The sequence below is a fragment of the Chiloscyllium punctatum genome, chromosome 3 (assembly GCF_047496795.1).
Source record: "Chiloscyllium punctatum isolate Juve2018m chromosome 3, sChiPun1.3, whole genome shotgun sequence".
Taxonomy (NCBI): Eukaryota; Metazoa; Chordata; class Chondrichthyes; order Orectolobiformes; family Hemiscylliidae; genus Chiloscyllium; species Chiloscyllium punctatum.
In genome coordinates, this window is record NC_092741.1 from 40,661,238 (window position 1) to 40,676,237 (window position 15,000).

The 15,000-nt window shown below is 51.9% G+C and overlaps 10 non-coding genes across 10 annotated transcripts in view; all 10 read right to left on the reverse strand.

The window, feature by feature from the left end:
* Positions 1–96, reverse strand: part of LOC140471272 (5S ribosomal RNA) — a 119-nt gene extending 23 nt beyond the window's left edge. The window contains exon 1 of the ribosomal RNA XR_011956950.1: positions 1–96. This exon is cut by the window's left edge and continues 23 nt beyond it. This is a non-coding gene — a ribosomal RNA (5S ribosomal RNA).
* Positions 97–1,627: 1,531 nt separating this feature from the next.
* LOC140471254 (5S ribosomal RNA) lies at positions 1,628–1,746 on the reverse strand. The gene has a single exon (XR_011956938.1). It is a non-coding gene; the product is annotated as a 5S ribosomal RNA (ribosomal RNA).
* A 1,531-nt stretch (positions 1,747–3,277) lies between these two features.
* On the reverse strand, positions 3,278–3,396 carry LOC140467372 (5S ribosomal RNA). Its single transcript, XR_011955433.1, has one exon. It is a non-coding gene; the product is annotated as a 5S ribosomal RNA (ribosomal RNA).
* A 1,535-nt stretch (positions 3,397–4,931) lies between these two features.
* On the reverse strand, positions 4,932–5,050 carry LOC140469466 (5S ribosomal RNA). Its single transcript, XR_011956120.1, has one exon. It is a non-coding gene; the product is annotated as a 5S ribosomal RNA (ribosomal RNA).
* Positions 5,051–6,581: 1,531 nt separating this feature from the next.
* LOC140467381 (5S ribosomal RNA) lies at positions 6,582–6,700 on the reverse strand. The gene has a single exon (XR_011955440.1). It is a non-coding gene; the product is annotated as a 5S ribosomal RNA (ribosomal RNA).
* A 1,535-nt stretch (positions 6,701–8,235) lies between these two features.
* LOC140475580 (5S ribosomal RNA) lies at positions 8,236–8,354 on the reverse strand. The gene has a single exon (XR_011960101.1). It is a non-coding gene; the product is annotated as a 5S ribosomal RNA (ribosomal RNA).
* A 1,539-nt stretch (positions 8,355–9,893) lies between these two features.
* LOC140467215 (5S ribosomal RNA) lies at positions 9,894–10,012 on the reverse strand. The gene has a single exon (XR_011955363.1). It is a non-coding gene; the product is annotated as a 5S ribosomal RNA (ribosomal RNA).
* Positions 10,013–11,547: 1,535 nt separating this feature from the next.
* Positions 11,548–11,666, reverse strand: LOC140469002 (5S ribosomal RNA). The gene has a single exon (XR_011955917.1). It is a non-coding gene; the product is annotated as a 5S ribosomal RNA (ribosomal RNA).
* Positions 11,667–13,201: 1,535 nt separating this feature from the next.
* Positions 13,202–13,320, reverse strand: LOC140473439 (5S ribosomal RNA). The gene has a single exon (XR_011958344.1). It is a non-coding gene; the product is annotated as a 5S ribosomal RNA (ribosomal RNA).
* Positions 13,321–14,846: 1,526 nt separating this feature from the next.
* LOC140469470 (5S ribosomal RNA) lies at positions 14,847–14,965 on the reverse strand. The gene has a single exon (XR_011956121.1). It is a non-coding gene; the product is annotated as a 5S ribosomal RNA (ribosomal RNA).
* Positions 14,966–15,000: the final 35 nt, after the last annotated feature.

Sequence of the window (15,000 nt, forward strand, 5' to 3'; positions counted from 1 at the left end):
AGGCGGTCTCCCATCCAAGTACTAACCAGGCCTGAGTCTGCTTAGCTTCTGAGATCAGACGAGATCGGGCATTTTCAGACTAGTATGGCCGTAGGCGCTGGCCCCTGCCTTTTCTCCCCACTTCAAGGCGTGCTGGCCAGCCACATTTTCTTTGCTGCTCTTTCTCTTGATCCCCTTTGTTTTTTTTTTCTCTCTTTTCTCTTTGCTCTTCCTCCTCCGTGCGTGCTTCCCTCCCTCCCTCCCTCCAGCTAGCCCTTGCCCACCAGGCTCCTGTCGTCTCCCACATCCCCACACAGGCCAACTGCAAGACCTCCCCCTGCTTCATAGGGCTGCAGCCTGCATTCTCTCATCCTTCCACACTCCTCCACGCCTCCATTTCGGAATGGCAGGCAGTGACCAGTGGGGTACCGCAGGGATCAGTACTGGGACCGCAGCTTTTTACAATATATGTTCATGATATAGAAGATGCTATTAGCAATAACATTAGCAAATTTGCTGATGATACTGAGCTGGGTGGCAGGGTGAAATGTGATGAGGATGTTAGGAGATTACCGGGTGACCTGGACAAGTTAGGTGAGTGGTCAGATGCATGGCAGATGCACTTTAATGTGGATAAATGGATGCTTATCTACTTTGGTGGCAAGAACAGGAAGGCAGATTACTACCTAAATGGAATCAATTTCGGTCAAGGGACAGTACCGAGAGATCTGGGGGTTCTTGTACACCACTCAATGAAGGTCAGCATGCAGGTACAGCAGGTAGTGAAGAAGGCTAATAGCATGCTGGCCTTCATAACAAGAGGGATCGAGTACAGAAGCAAAGAGGTTCTTCTGCAGGTGTACAGGGCCCTGGTGAGACCACACCTGGAGTACTGTGTGCAGTTCTGGTCTCCAAATTTGAGGAGACACATTCTGGCTATTGAGGGAGTGCAGCGTAGGTTGACGAGGTCAATTCCTGGAATGGCGGGATTACCTTACACTGAAAGACTGGAGCGACTGGGCTTGTGTACCCTTGAGTTTAGAAGACTGAGAGGGGATCTGGTTGAGACATATAAGATTATCAAAGGATTGGACACTCTGGCGGCAGGAAACGTGAGTGCCGAAACAGAGGACACAGCTTAAAAATACGGGGTAGACCGTTTAGGACAGAGATGAGGAGAAACGTCTTCACCCAGAGAGTGGTGGCTGTGTGGAATGCTCTGCCCCAGAGGGCAGTGGAGGCCCAGTCTCTGGATTCATTGAAGAAAGAGTTGGACAGAGCTCTCAAGGATAGTGGAATCAAGGCTTATGGAGATAAGGCAGGAACAGGATACTGATTAAGGATGATCAGCCATGATCATATTGAATGGTGGTGCAGGCTCCAAGGGCAGAATGGCCAACTCCTGCACCTATTGTCTATTGTCCTCCTTTCCTGACTGCCAGCCGCAGACAGCGTGCAGCCCCAATCCCTTTCTTTCCGTCTTTCTTGCTGATTTTGGCAGCGCTCCGCTCTCCTCCCCTCCCTGTCTCCTGCCTGCAGGAGACTGATGCCAGGCACAGCGGCAGCAAAAATAACCTGTCGCTGCATTGCGTGCGTGGCCCAACACGAGTGCAGAGGGGTGACTTGAGCAGCCCCTGCTGGCGGAAAACGCCTACTGCACCTGGCATTACCAGGCGGTCTCCCATCCAAGTACTAACCAGGGCTGAGTCTGCTTAGCTTCCGAGATCAGACGAGATCGGGCGTTTTCAGACTAGTATGGCCGTAGGCGCTGGCCCCTGCCTTTTCTCCCCACTTCAAGGCGTGCTGGCCAGCCACATTTTCTTTGCTGCTCTTTCTCTTGATCCCCTTTGTTTTTTTTTTCTCTCTTTTCTCTTTGCTCTTCCTCCTCCGTGCGTGCTTCCCTCCCTCCCTCCCTCCAGCTAGCCCTTGCCCACCAGGCTCCTGTCGTCTCCCACATCCCCACACAGGCCAACTGCAAGACCTCCCCCTGCTTCATAGGGCTGCAGCCTGCATTCTCTCATCCTTCCACACTCCTCCACGCCTCCATTTCGGAATGGCAGGCAGTGACCAGTGGGGTACCGCAGGGATCAGTACTGGGACCGCAGCTTTTTACAATATATGTTCATGATATAGAAGATGCTATTAGCAATAACATTAGCAAATTTGCTGATGATACTGAGCTGGGTGGCAGGGTGAAATGTGATGAGGATGTTAGGAGATTACCGGGTGACCTGGACAAGTTAGGTGAGTGGTCAGATGCATGGCAGATGCACTTTAATGTGGATAAATGGATGCTTATCCACTTTGGTGGCAAGAACAGGAAGGCAGATTACTACCTAAATGGAATCAATTTCGGTCAAGGGACAGTACCGAGAGATCTGGGGGTTCTTGTACACCACTCAATGAAGGTCAGCATGCAGGTACAGCAGGTAGTGAAGAAGGCTAATAGCATGCTGGCCTTCATAACAAGAGGGATCGAGTACAGAAGCAAAGAGGTTCTTCTGCAGGTGTTCAGGGCCCTGGTGAGACCACACCTGGAGTACTGTGTGCAGTTCTGGTCTCCAAATTTGAGGAGACACATTCTGGCTATTGAGGGAGTGCAGCGTAGGTTGACGAGGTCAATTCCTGGAATGGCGGGATTACCTTACACTGAAAGACTGGAGCGACTGGGCTTGTGTACCCTTGAGTTTAGAAGACTGAGAGGGGATCTGGTTGAGACATATAAGATTATCAAAGGATTGGACATTCTGGCGGCAGGAAACGTGAGTGCCGAAACAGAGGACACAGCTTAAAAATACGGGGTAGACCGTTTAGGACAGAGATGAGGAGAAACGTCTTCACCCAGAGAGTGGTGGCTGTGTGGAATGCTCTGCCCCAGAGGGCAGTGGAGGCCCAGTCTCTGGATTCATTGAAGAAAGAGTTGGACAGAGCTCTCAAGGATAGTGGAATCAAGGCTTATGGAGATAAGGCAGGAACAGGATACTGATTAAGGATGATCAGCCATGATCATATTGAATGGTGGTGCAGGCTCCAAGGGCAGAATGGCCAACTCCTGCACCTATTGTCTATTGTCCTCCTTTCCTGACTGCCAGCCGCAGACAGCGTGCAGCCCCAATCCCTTTCTTTCCGTCTTTCTTGCTGATTTTGGCAGCGCTCCGCTCTCCTCCCCTCCCTGTCTCCTGCCTGCAGGAGACTGATGCCAGGCACAGCGGCAGCAAAAATAACCTGTCGCTGCATTGCGTGCGTGGCCCAACACGAGTGCAGAGGGGTGACTTGAGCAGCCCCTGCTGGCGGAAAAAGCCTACTGCACCTGGTATTCCCAGGCGGTCTCCCATCCAAGTACCAACCAGGCCTGAGTCTGCTTAGCTTCCGAGATCAGACGAGATCGGGCGTTTTCAGACTAGTATGGCCGTAGGCGCTGGCCCCTGCCTTTTCTCCCCACTTCAAGGCGTGCTGGCCAGCCACATTTTCTTTGCTGCTCTTTCTCTTGATCCCCTTTGTTTTTTTTTTCTCTCTTTTCTCTTTGCTCTTCCTCCTCCGTGCGTGCTTCCCTCCCTCCCTCCCTCCCTCCAGCTAGCCCTTGCCCACCAGGCTCCTGTCGTCTCCCACATCCCCACACAGGCCAACTGCAAGACCTCCCCCTGCTTCATAGGGCTGCAGCCTGCATTCTCTCATCCTTCCACACTCCTCCACGCCTCCATTTCGGAATGGCAGGCAGTGACCAGTGGGGTACCGCAGGGATCAGTACTGGGACCGCAGCTTTTTACAATATATGTTCATGATATAGAAGATGCTATTAGCAATAACATTAGCAAATTTGCTGATGATACTGAGCTGGGTGGCAGGGTGAAATGTGATGAGGATGTTAGGAGATTACCGGGTGACCTGGACAAGTTAGGTGAGTGGTCAGATGCATGGCAGATGCACTTTAATGTGGATAAATGGATGCTTATCCACTTTGGTGGCAAGAACAGGAAGGCAGATTACTACCTAAATGGAATCAATTTCGGTCAAGGGACAGTACCGAGAGATCTGGGGGTTCTTGTACACCACTCAATGAAGGTAAGCATGCAGGTACAGCAGGTAGTGAAGAAGGCTAATAGCATGCTGGCCTTCATAACAAGAGGGATCGAGTACAGAAGCAAAGAGGTTCTTCTGCAGGTGTACAGGGCCCTGGTGAGACCACACCTGGAGTACTGTGTGCAGTTCTGGTCTCCAAATTTGAGGAGAGACATTCTGGCTATTGAGGGAGTGCAGCGTAGGTTGACGAGGTCAATTCCTGGAATGGCGGGATTACCTTACACTGAAAGACTGGAGCGACTGGGCTTGTGTACCCTTGAGTTTAGAAGACTGAGAGGGGATCTGGTTGAGACATATAAGATTATCAAAGGATTGGACACTCTGGCGGCAGGAAACGTGAGTGCCGAAACAGAGGACACAGCTTAAAAATACGGGGTAGACCGTTTAGGACAGAGATGAGGAGAAACGTCTTCACCCAGAGAGTGGTGGCTGTGTGGAATGCTCTGCCCCAGAGGGCAGTGGAGGCCCAGTCTCTGGATTCATTGAAGAAAGAGTTGGACAGAGCTCTCAAGGATAGTGGAATCAAGGCTTATGGAGATAAGGCAGGAACAGGATACTGATTAAGGATGATCAGCCATGATCATATTGAATGGTGGTGCAGGCTCCAAGGGCAGAATGGCCAACTCCTGCACCTATTGTCTATTGTCCTCCTTTCCTGACTGCCAGCCGCAGACAGCGTGCAGCCCCAATCCCTTTCTTTCCGTCTTTCTTGCTGATTTTGGCAGCGCTCCGCTCTCCTCCCCTCCCTGTCTCCTGCCTGCAGGAGACTGATGCCAGGCACAGCGGCAGCAAAAATAACCTGTCGCTGCATTGCGTGCGTGGCCCAACACGAGTGCAGAGGGGTGACTTGAGCAGCCCCTGCTGGCGGAAAAAGCCTACTGCACCTGGTACTCCCAGGCGGTCTCCCATCCAAGTACTAACCAGGCCTGAGTCTGCTTAGCTTCTGAGATCAGACGAGATCGGGCGTTTTCAGACTAGTATGGCCGTAGGCGCTGGCCCCTGCCTTTTCTCCCCACTTCAAGGCGTGCTGGCCAGCCACATTTTCTTTGCTGCTCTTTCTCTTGATCCCCTTTGTTTTTTTTTTCTCTCTTTTCTCTTTGCTCTTCCTCCTCCGTGCGTGCTTCCCTCCCTCCCTCCCTCCAGCTAGCCCTTGCCCACCAGGCTCCTGTCGTCTCCCACATCCCCACACAGGCCAACTGCAAGACCTCCCCCTGCTTCATAGGGCTGCAGCCTGCATTCTCTCATCCTTCCACACTCCTCCACGCCTCCATTTCGGAATGGCAGGCAGTGACCAGTGGGGTACCGCAGGGATCAGTACTGGGACCGCAGCTTTTTACAATATATGTTCATGATATAGAAGATGCTATTAGCAATAACATTAGCAAATTTGCTGATGATACTGAGCTGGGTGGCAGGGTGAAATGTGATGAGGATGTTAGGAGATTACCGGGTGACCTGGACAAGTTAGGTGAGTGGTCAGATGCATGGCAGATGCACTTTAATGTGGATAAATGGATGCTTATCCACTTTGGTGGCAAGAACAGGAAGGCAGATTACTACCTAAATGGAATCAATTTCGGTCAAGGGACAGTACCGAGAGATCTGGGGGTTCTTGTACACCACTCAATGAAGGTCAGCATGCAGGTACAGCAGGTAGTGAAGAAGGCTAATAGCATGCTGGCCTTCATAACAAGAGGGATCGAGTACAGAAGCAAAGAGGTTCTTCTGCAGGTGTACAGGCCCCTGGTGAGACCACACCTGGAGTACTGTGTGCAGTTCTGGTCTCCAAATTTGAGGAGACACATTCTGGCTATTGAGGGAGTGCAGCGTAGGTTGACGAGGTCAATTCCTGGAATGGCGGGATTACCTTACACTGAAAGACTGGAGCGACTGGGCTTGTGTACCCTTGAGTTTAGAAGACTGAGAGGGGATCTGGTTGAGACATATAAGATTATCAAAGGATTGGACACTCTGGCGGCAGGAAACGTGAGTGCCGAAACAGAGGACACAGCTTAAAAATACGGGGTAGACCGTTTAGGACAGAGATGAGGAGAAACGTCTTCACCCAGAGAGTGGTGGCTGTGTGGAATGCTCTGCCCCAGAGGGCAGTGGAGGCCCAGTCTCTGGATTCATTGAAGAAAGAGTTGGACAGAGCTCTCAAGGATAGTGGAATCAAGGCTTATGGAGATAAGGCAGGAACAGGATACTGATTAAGGATGATCAGCCATGATCATATTGAATGGTGGTGCAGGCTCCAAGGGCAGAATGGCCAACTCCTGCACCTATTGTCTATTGTCCTCCTTTCCTGACTGCCAGCCGCAGACAGCGTGCAGCCCCAATCCCTTTCTTTCCGTCTTTCTTGCTGATTTTGGCAGCGCTCCGCTCTCCTCCCCTCCCTGTCTCCTGCCTGCAGGAGACTGATGCCAGGCACAGCGGCAGCAAAAATAACCTGTCGCTGCATTGCGTGCGTGGCCCAACACGAGTGCAGAGGGGTGACTTGAGCAGCCCCTGCTGGCGGAAAAAGCCTACTGCACCTGGTATTCCCAGGCGGTCTCCCATCCAAGTACTAACCAGGCCTGAGTCTGCTTAGCGTCCGAGATCAGACGAGATCGGGCGTTTTCAGACTAGTATGGCCGTAGGCGCTGGCCCCTGCCTTTTCTCCCCACTTCAAGGCGTGCTGGCCAGCCACATTTTCTTTGCTGCTCTTTCTCTTGATCCCCTTTGTTTTTTTTTTCTCTCTTTTCTCTTTGCTCTTCCTCCTCCGTGCGTGCTTCCCTCCCTCCCTCCCTCCCTCCAGCTAGCCCTTGCCCACCAGGCTCCTGTCGTCTCCCACATCCCCACACAGGCCAACTGCAAGACCTCCCCCTGCTTCATAGGGCTGCAGCCTGCATTCTCTCATCCTTCCACACTCCTCCACGCCTCCATTTCGGAATGGCAGGTAGTGACCAGTGGGGTACCGCAGGGATCAGTACTGGGACCGCAGCTTTTTACAATATATGTTCATGATATAGAAGATGCTATTAGCAATAACATTAGCAAATTTGCTGATGATACTGAGCTGGGTGGCAGGGTGAAATGTGATGAGGATGTTAGGAGATTACCGGGTGACCTGGACAAGTTAGGTGAGTGGTCAGATGCATGGCAGATGCACTTTAATGTGGATAAATGGATGCTTATCCACTTTGGTGGCAAGAACAGGAAGGCAGATTACTACCTAAATGGAATCAATTTCGGTCAAGGGACAGTACCGGGAGATCTGGGGGTTCTTGTACACCACTCAATGAAGGTCAGCATGCAGGTACAGCAGGTAGTGAAGAAGGCTAATAGCATGCTGGCCTTCATAACAAGAGGGATCGAGTACAGAAGCAAAGAGGTTCTTCTGCAGGTGTACAGGGCCCTGGTGAGACCACACCTGGAGTACTGTGTGCAGTTCTGGTCTCCAAATTTGAGGAGAGACATTCTGGCTATTGAGGGAGTGCAGCGTAGGTTGACGAGGTCAATTCCTGGAATGGCGGGATTACCTTACACTGAAAGACTGGAGCGACTGGGCTTGTGTACCCTTGAGTTTAGAAGACTGAGAGGGGATCTGGTTGAGACATATAAGATTATCAAAGGATTGGACACTCTGGCGGCAGGAAACGTGAGTGCCGAAACAGAGGACACAGCTTAAAAATACGGGGTAGACCGTTTAGGACAGAGATGAGGAGAAACGTCTTCACCCAGAGAGTGGTGGCTGTGTGGAATGCTCTGCCCCAGAGGGCAGTGGAGGCCCAGTCTCTGGATTCATTGAAGAAAGAGTTGGACAGAGCTCTCAAGGATAGTGGAATCAAGGCTTATGGAGATAAGGCAGGAACAGGATACTGATTAAGGATGATCAGCCATGATCATATTGAATGGTGGTGCAGGCTCCAAGGGCAGAATGGCCAACTCCTGCACCTATTGTCTATTGTCCTCCTTTCCTGACTGCTAGCCGCAGACAGCGTGCAGCCCCAATCCCTTTCTTTCCGTCTTTCTTGCTGATTTTGGCAGCGCTCCGCTCTGCTCCCCTCCCTGTCTCCTGCCTGCAGGAGACTGATGCCAGGCACAGCGGCAGCAAAAATAACCTGTCGCTGCATTGCGTGCGTGGCCCAACACGAGTGCAGAGGGGTGACTTGAGCAGCCCCTGCTGGCGGAAAAAGCCTACTGCACCTGGTATTCCCAGGCGGTCTCCCATCCAAGTACTAACCAGGCCTGAGTCTGCTTAGCTTCCGAGATCAGACGAGATCGGGCGTTTTCAGACTAGTATGGCCGTAGGCGCTGGCCCCTGCCTTTTCTCCCCACTTCAAGGCGTGCTGGCCAGCCACATTTTCTTTGCTGCTCTTTCTCTTGATCCCCTTTGTTTTTTTTTTCTCTCTTTTCTCTTTGCTCTTCCTCCTCCGTGCGTGCTTCCCTCCCTCCCTCCCCCCCCCCCTCCAGCTAGCCCTTGCCCACCAGGCTCCTGTCGTCTCCCACAACCCCACACAGGCCAACTGCAAGACCTCCCCCTGCTTCATAGGGCTGCAGCCTGCATTCTCTCATCCTTCCACACTCCTCCACGCCTCCATTTCGGAATGGCAGGCAGTGACCAGTGGGGTACCGCAGGGATCAGTACTGGGACCGCAGCTTTTTACAATATATGTTCATGGTATAGAAGATGCTATTAGCAATAACATTAGCAAATTTGCTGATGATACTGAGCTGGGTGGCAGGGTGAAATGTGATGAGGATGTTAGGAGATTACCGGGTGACCTGGACAAGTTAGGTGAGTGGTCAGATGCATGGCAGATGCACTTTAATGTGGATAAATGGATGCTTATCCACTTTGGTGGCAAGAACAGGAAGGCAGATTACTACCTAAATGGAATCAATTTCGGTCAAGGGACAGTACCGGGAGATCTGGGGGTTCTTGTACACCACTCAATGAAGGTCAGCATGCAGGTACAGCAGGTAGTGAAGAAGGCTAATAGCATGCTGGCCTTCATAACAAGAGGGATCGAGTACAGAAGCAAAGAGGTTCTTCTGCAGGTGTACAGGGCCCTGGTGAGACCACACCTGGAGTACTGTGTGCAGTTCTGGTCTCCAAATTTGAGGAGAGACATTCTGGCTATTGAGGGAGTGCAGCGTAGGTTGACGAGGTCAATTCCTGGAATGGCGGGATTACCTTACACTGCAAGACTGGAGCGACTGGGCTTGTGTACCCTTGAGTTTAGAAGACTGAGAGGGGATCTGGTTGAGACATATAAGATTATCAAAGGATTGGACACTCTGGCGGCAGGAAACGTGAGTGCCGAAACAGAGGACACAGCTTAAAAATACGGGGTAGACCGTTTAGGACAGAGATGAGGAGAAACGTCTTCACCCAGAGAGTGGTGGCTGTGTGGAATGCTCTGCCCCAGAGGGCAGTGGAGGCCCAGTCTCTGGATTCATTGAAGAAAGAGTTGGACAGAGCTCTCAAGGATAGTGGAATCAAGGCTTATGGAGATAAGGCAGGAACAGGATACTGATTAAGGATGATCAGCCATGATCATATTGAATGGTGGTGCAGGCTCCAAGGGCAGAATGGCCAACTCCTGCACCTATTGTCTATTGTCCTCCTTTCCTGACTGCCAGCCGCAGACAGCGTGCAGCCCCAATCCCTTTCTTTCCGTCTTTCTTGCTGATTTTGGCAGCGCTCCGCTCTCCTCCCCTCCCTGTCTCCTGCCTGCAGGAGACTGATGCCAGGCACAGCGGCAGCAAAAATAACCTGTCGCTGCATTGCGTGCGTGGCCCAACACGAGTGCAGAGGGGTGACTTGAGCAGCCCCTGCTGGCGGAAAAAGCCTACGGCACCTGGTATTCCCAGGCGGTCTCCCATCCAAGTACTAACCAGGCCTGAGTCTGCTTAGCTTCCGAGATCAGACGAGATCGGGCGTTTTCAGACTAGTATGGCCGTAGGCGCTGAGCCCTGCCTTTTCTCCCCACTTCAAGGCGTGCTGGCCAGCCACATTTTCTTTGCTGCTCTTTCTCTTGACCCCCTTTGTTTTTTTTTTCTCTCTTTTCTCTTTGCTCTTCCTCCTCCGTGCGTGCTTCCCTCCCTCCCTCCCTCCCTCCAGCTAGCCCTTGCCCACCAGGCTCCTGTCGTCTCCCACATCCCCACACAGGCCAACTGCAAGACCTCCCCCTGCTTCATAGGGCTGCAGCCTGCATTCTCTCATCCTTCCACACTCCTCCACGCCTCCATTTCGGAATGGCAGGCAGTGACCAGTGGGGTACCGCAGGGATCAGTACTGGGACCGCAGCTTTTTACAATATATGTTCATGATATAGAAGATGCTATTAGCAATAACATTAGCAAATTTGCTGATGATACTGAGCTGGGTGGCAGGGTGAAATGTGATGAGGATGTTAGGAGATTACCGGGTGACCTGGACAAGTTAGGTGAGTGGTCAGATGCATGGCAGATGCACTTTAATGTGGATAAATGGATGCTTATCCACTTTGGTGGCAAGAACAGGAAGGCAGATTACTACCTAAATGGAATCAATTTCGGTCAAGGGACAGTACCGGGAGATCTGGGGGTTCTTGTACACCACTCAATGAAGGTCAGCATGCAGGTACAGCAGGTAGTGAAGAAGGCTAATAGCATGCTGGCCTTCATAACAAGAGGGATCGAGTACAGAAGCAAAGAGGTTCTTCTGCAGGTGTACAGGGCCCTGGTGAGACCACACCTGGAGTACTGTGTGCAGTTCTGGTCTCCAAATTTGAGGAGAGACATTCTGGCTATTGAGGGAGTGCAGCGTAGGTTGACGAGGTCAATTCCTGGAATGGCGGGATTACCTTACACTGAAAGACTGGAGCGACTGGGCTTGTGTACCCTTGAGTTTAGAAGACTGAGAGGGGATCTGGTTGAGACATATAAGATTATCAAAGGATTGGACACTCTGGCGGCAGGAAACGTGAGTGCCGAAACAGAGGACACAGCTTAAAAATACGGGGTAGACCGTTTAGGACAGAGATGAGGAGAAACGTCTTCACCCAGAGAGTGGTGGCTGTGTGGAATGCTCTGCCCCAGAGGGCAGTGGAGGCCCAGTCTCTGGATTCATTGAAGAAAGAGTTGGACAGAGCTCTCAAGGATAGTGGAATCAAGGCTTATGGAGATAAGGCAGGAACAGGATACTGATTAAGGATGATCAGCCATGATCATATTGAATGGTGGTGCAGGCTCCAAGGGCAGAATGGCCAACTCCTGCACCTATTGTCTATTGTCCTCCTTTCCTGACTGCCAGCCGCAGACAGCGTGCAGCCCCAATCCCTTTCTTTCCGTCTTTCTTGCTGATTTTGGCAGCGCTCCGCTCTCCTCCCCTCCCTGTCTCCTGCCTGCAGGAGACTGATGCCAGGCACAGCGGCAGCAAAAATAACCTGTCGCTGCATTGCGTGCGTGGCCCAACACGAGTGCAGAGGGGTGACTTGAGCAGCCCCTGCTGGCGGAAAACGCCTACTGCACCTGGTATTCCCAGGCGGTCTCCCATCCAAGTACTAACCAGGCCTGAGTCTGCTTAGCTTTCGAGATCAGACGAGATCGGGCGTTTTCAGACTAGTATGGCCGTAGGCGCTGGCCCCTGCCTTTTCTCCCCACTTCAAGGCGTGCTGGCCAGCCACATTTTCTTTGCTGCTCTTTCTCTTGACCCCCTTTGTTTTTTTTTTCTCTCTTTTCTCTTTGCTCTTCCTCCTCCGTGCGTGCTTCCCTCCCTCCCTCCCTCCCTCCAGCTAGCCCTTGCCCACCAGGCTCCTGTCGTCTCCCACATCCCCACACAGGCCAACTGCAAGACCTCCCCCTGCTTCATAGGGCTGCAGCCTGCATTCTCTCATCCTTCCACACTCCTCCACGCCTCCATTTCGGAATGGCAGGCAGTGACCAGTGGGGTACCGCAGGGATCAGTACTGGGACCGCAGCTTTTTACAATATATGTTCATGATATAGAAGATGCTATTAGCAATAACATTAGCAAATTTGCTGATGATACTGAGCTGGGTGGCAGGGTGAAATGTGATGAGGATGTTAGGAGATTACCGGGTGACCTGGACAAGTTAGGTGAGTGGTCAGATGCATGGCAGATGCACTTTAATGTGGATAAATGGATGCTTATCCACTTTGGTGGCAAGAACAGGAAGGCAGATTACTACCTAAATGGAATCAATTTCGGTCAAGGGACAGTACCGGGAGATCTGGGGGTTCTTGTACACCACTCAATGAAGGTAAGCATGCAGGTACAGCAGGTAGTGAAGAAGGCTAATAGCATGCTGGCCTTCATAACAAGAGGGATCGAGTACAGAAGCAAAGAGGTTCTTCTGCAGGTGTACAGGGCCCTGGTGAGACCACACCTGGAGTACTGTGTGCAGTTCTGGTCTCCAAATTTGAGGAGAGACATTCTGGCTATTGAGGGAGTGCAGCGTAGGTTGACGAGGTCAATTCCTGGAATGGCGGGATTACCTTACACTGAAAGACTGGAGCGACTGGGCTTGTGTACCCTTGAGTTTAGAAGACTGAGAGGGGATCTGGTTGAGACATATAAGATTATCAAAGGATTGGACACTCTGGCGGCAGGAAACGTGAGTGCCGAAACAGAGGACACAGCTTAAAAATACGGGGTAGACCGTTTAGGACAGAGATGAGGAGAAACGTCTTCACCCAGAGAGTGGTGGCTGTGTGGAATGCTCTGCCCCAGAGGGCAGTGGAGGCCCAGTCTCTGGATTCATTGAAGAAAGAGTTGGACAGAGCTCTCAAGGATAGTGGAATCAAGGCTTATGGAGATAAGGCAGGAACAGGATACTGATTAAGGATGATCAGCCATGATCATATTGAATGGTGGTGCAGGCTCCAAGGGCAGAATGGCCAACTCCTGCACCTATTGTCTATTGTCCTCCTTTCCTGACTGCTAGCCGCAGACAGCGTGCAGCCCCAATCCCTTTCTTTCCGTCTTTCTTGCTGATTTTGGCAGCGCTCCGCTCTGCTCCCCTCCCTGTCTCCTGCCTGCAGGAGACTGATGCCAGGCACAGCGGCAGCAAAAATAACCTGTCGCTGCATTGCGTGCGTGGCCCAACACGAGTGCAGAGGGGTGACTTGAGCAGCCCCTGCTGGCGGAAAAAGCCTACGGCACCTGGTATTCCCAGGCGGTCTCCCATCCAAGTACTAACCAGGCCTGAGTCTGCTTAGCTTCCGAGATCAGACGAGATCGGGCGTTTTCAGACTAGTATGGCCGTAGGCGCTGAGCCCTGCCTTTTCTCCCCACTTCAAGGCGTGCTGGCCAGCCACATTTTCTTTGCTGCTCTTTCTCTTGACCCCCTTTGTTTTTTTTTCTCTCTTTTCTCTTTGCTCTTCCTCCTCCGTGCGTGCTTCCCTCCCTCCCTCCAGCTAGCCCTTGCCCACCAGGCTCCTGTCGTCTCCCACATCCCCACACAGGCCAACTGCAAGACCTCCCCCTGCTTCATAGGGCTGCAGCCTGCATTCTCTCATCCTTCCACACTCCTCCACGCCTCCATTTCGGAATGGCAGGCAGTGACCAGTGGGGTACCGCAGGGATCAGTACTGGGACCGCAGCTTTTTACAATATATGTTCATGATATAGAAGATGCTATTAGCAATAACATTAGCAAATTTGCTGATGATACTGAGCTGGGTGGCAGGGTGAAATGTGATGAGGATGTTAGGAGATTACCGGGTGACCTGGACAAGTTAGGTGAGTGGTCAGATGCATGGCAGATGCACTTTAATGTGGATAAATGGATGCTTATCCACTTTGGTGGCAAGAACAGGAAGGCAGATTACTACCTAAATGGAATCAATTTCGGTCAAGGGACAGTACCGAGAGATCTGGGGGTTCTTGTACACCACTCAATGAAGGTAAGCATGCAGGTACAGCAGGTAGTGAAGAAGGCTAATAGCATGCTGGCCTTCATAACAAGAGGGATCGAGTACAGAAGCAAAGAGGTTCTTCTGCAGGTGTACAGGGCCCTGGTGAGACCACACCTGGAGTACTGTGTGCAGTTCTGGTCTCCAAATTTGAGGAGAGACATTCTGGCTATTGAGGGAGTGCAGCGTAGGTTGACGAGGTCAATTCCTGGAATGGCGGGATTACCTTACACTGAAAGACTGGAGCGACTGGGCTTGTGTACCCTTGAGTTTAGAAGACTGAGAGGGGATCTGGTTGAGACATATAAGATTATCAAAGGATTGGACACTCTGGCGGCAGGAAACGTGAGTGCCGAAACAGAGGACACAGCTTAAAAATACGGGGTAGACCGTTTAGGACAGAGATGAGGAGAAACGTCTTCACCCAGAGAGTGGTGGCTGTGTGGAATGCTCTGCCCCAGAGGGCAGTGGAGGCCCAGTCTCTGGATTCATTGAAGAAAGAGTTGGACAGAGCTCTCAAGGATAGTGGAATCAAGGCTTATGGAGATAAGGCAGGAACAGGATACTGATTAAGGATGATCAGCCATGATCATATTGAATGGTGGTGCAGGCTCCAAGGGCAGAATGGCCAACTCCTGCACCTATTGTCTATTGTCCTCCTTTCCTGACTGCCAGCCGCAGACAGCGTGCAGCCCCAATCCCTTTCTTTCCGTCTTTCTTGCTGATTTTGGCAGCGCTCCGCTCTCCTCCCCTCCCTGTCTCCTGCCTGCAGGAGACTGATGCCAGGCACAGCGGCAGCAAAAATAACCTGTCGCTGCATTGCGTGCGTGGCCCAACACGAGTGCAGAGGGGTGACTTGAGCAGCCCCTGCTGGCGGAAAAAGCCTACTGCACCTGGTACTCCCAGGCGGTCTCCCATCCAAGTACTAACCAGGCCTGAGTCTGCTTAGCTTCTGAGATCAGACGAGATCGGGCGTTTTCAGACTAGTATGGCCGTAGGCGCTGGCCCCTGCCTTTTCTCCCCACTTCAAGGCGT